This window comes from Crassostrea angulata, chromosome 1, assembly GCF_025612915.1.
Source record: "Crassostrea angulata isolate pt1a10 chromosome 1, ASM2561291v2, whole genome shotgun sequence".
Classification (NCBI taxonomy): domain Eukaryota; kingdom Metazoa; phylum Mollusca; class Bivalvia; order Ostreida; family Ostreidae; genus Magallana; species Magallana angulata.
In genome coordinates, this window is record NC_069111.1 from 12,347,296 (window position 1) to 12,349,795 (window position 2,500).

The 2,500-nt window shown below is 34.2% G+C and overlaps 1 protein-coding gene across 4 annotated transcripts in view; it reads right to left on the minus strand.

The window, feature by feature from the left end:
* LOC128174191 (transcription factor mef2A-like) overlaps positions 1 to 2,500 on the minus strand; it is a 25,942-nt gene that overhangs the window by 14,346 nt on the left and 9,096 nt on the right. Inside the window, exon 1 of one of the 4 annotated variants that reach the window (XM_052839825.1) lies at positions 1 to 1,974. This exon is cut by the window's left edge and continues 99 nt beyond it. The exons of the other annotated variants lie outside the window; for them this stretch is intronic. The gene's annotated coding sequence lies outside the window, so the exon portion shown is untranslated. Of the gene's footprint in view, positions 1,975 to 2,500 lie in introns of those variants that run through there. 4 annotated transcript variants of the gene reach the window in all.

Sequence of the window (2,500 nt, forward strand, 5' to 3'; positions counted from 1 at the left end):
GCACCAGATACACAACAAGAAGCACTATAAATTCTGGTGTAAATAAAATCTCAAGTGACTGGTCACCTATTTGTAGCACTAACATCCATTTCAAAAATCTATGGTTACAACATCATTGTCAGTAGATGGAGCACTATAGTATCTGTATGTACACACTGGTCACTTCCTGTTTGAGTGACTGACTGATGAGAGATAATTACTGGACACCAATAAACTGACTCTTTTACTTATAGTTTCTATCAGTGGTTCATCTAAGGCAGACTCTGTGTCTATCTCTGTATTATCCAAGTCTTCATCTCCAGAAGCATGCTGACTGGACACTGAGTTTGTTTACACTTTTCCTAGTGGGCTCATTAGTTGAGTTCTTCCACAAATACTTCAGAAATTGGCTTTAATTTTTCCAACAAATGCTCACTGTGTCCTGAATTTCCTCAATTAATACCACTGTAAGTAATTTCCCATATATTCTCATCACATTTCATGAACATGGTGGTCACTACTACACATGGGTATCTAAACAAAGTACAACAACAGAGTTTGAACTATGCTACATGTGTTCTGATTGGCCCAAGGCTTGCCAGGCCAGCCAATGACATTGGAGATCTCCCATACAATGCTTTACAACACCTGTTCCAAAGCCAGCTGTCAGAGCAGTTAGTATAATTCCTTTACATCAAGAAGCTTCTAATATTAGGGTCCCCAAAGGGATTTTAAAAATCAATATTACGTAAAAAGACACAGGTACTCCTGGGTATTCAGGATTCTATTATGGAACATCAAAATTCATATCAATATCTCAATAAATATGATAATTAACAGGGATATTCCATGCACAAAGAGGTATTCAGTCAATTGGAACTAACAACTAAGGAAATAAAAACTGTCTTTTTTGTTTAAGTTCTGCAGGTATGTTTTTTTTAAAGGCAAATAGAATTTTTGCATTTTTCAGATCACTTCATTAAAATAATTATTGATTTAGAGAAGATGCTGCTTAGATTTCTTGAACTTCATTTTTTTTTTCATTTACATGAGAATGAAAATTATTATGCAAATTGGTAGGAACAAAAAAAATAAATAAATTAAAAACTAGATCTGAAAGAATGACAGTGATTCAAATTAGTGATATCTTTACAGTATAAATGAGAGGGTTTACTTTACAGTGATGCTTGCTTGCATATATCAGAAAAGAAAGAGGAGGGGGTTTGTCTCATATCTCCCACATCAAAGAGCAGAGCTGGGTTTTGTTTGGTTTCACAGTTTGCTGTGACTCCCCAGGACACTGATAATCTGTTAGCTCCTCCAATGTCACACCACAACAGGTGCTTTCTCTTAGCAGTCCAGGAGAGCCCTGGTCAAACTAAGCCAGTCTAATTAAGTAATCAGTCTTAGTCCAAAGAGGGGATCAATTAGTCTCAAATAAGACAATCTGATTATTTCTTTTTTAGGGGAAAGAGTACAACTAAATAGTCTTTACAGTTTAAAAATTATTAAATGAATTTAGTATTATGGAGTAGTTGTATTGGATGCAAGGATTAACATGTAAATTAAATAAACACCTTTATGTATCATTACTTAGCAGCTTTAGGGCTGAAATGACAATCTGATAATTTTGCTAACTTACATGTCAATAACTGCATGCCATAGGGTCTATATGATTAATAATTAAATAAATACAAAACTAATTTTTTTTTTATAAAATAGGGAGATGGATATTAAAATTAGGAAAAATATTAATTATAATACATGTATCTAAATAATGTCACTGAATTAACACTTCTGAACATTCATTGTTATGTTGGTGGTGATTAAGACTTTGCAATAATCCTGACCACTCAATGTAAAAACCAATGGTTTACAAACACATGGTCAAAATTAAATGTTAAACATTCCCATTCATTTTTTTTACCCAAAGCATTTCTAGACTTCATGGATTTAGCCATTCTTAAGTTCATGACTATAGTAATAATTTCATAAATGAGCTTAAAAATTGGAAAGAAAATAATTGGGGGTGGGGGGGGGGGGGTGGGAGAGAATGCTCCTAAATTGATAATGAACTTTGATATTGTTAAAAAAGTTCCCCAAACCCTTTTAACATTTAAAATCTGTATTTTATTTGCATACAAACATTAAATGTATATATACATAAGCTATTAAATGCACATTTTCTGTAAAAAAAAAATATTGTTGCACAGGAATACAAAAATATTGCCCTTTTAATCAGGTGATCCATGGAAAAGGCACTGATAGAGAGGGGGGGTCGTGCTAATTAACGGTGTGATGGACATAATCATTACAGGGTCTGTATATCCTCGGTGACAGAGTACAGCTTAAATTATGCCTGACGCCAGACCTCTCTTTACCATTACTAAAACAGCCCTCGACAAAGGCCTCACTCCCTCTCTGTACATAGAGTACAGAACAAGCCACCGCCAACAACGTGTACCTTTTGGGGGGAAACCAAAGTAATTGATTCTTATTAAACATCATGGTAAACAAAGCC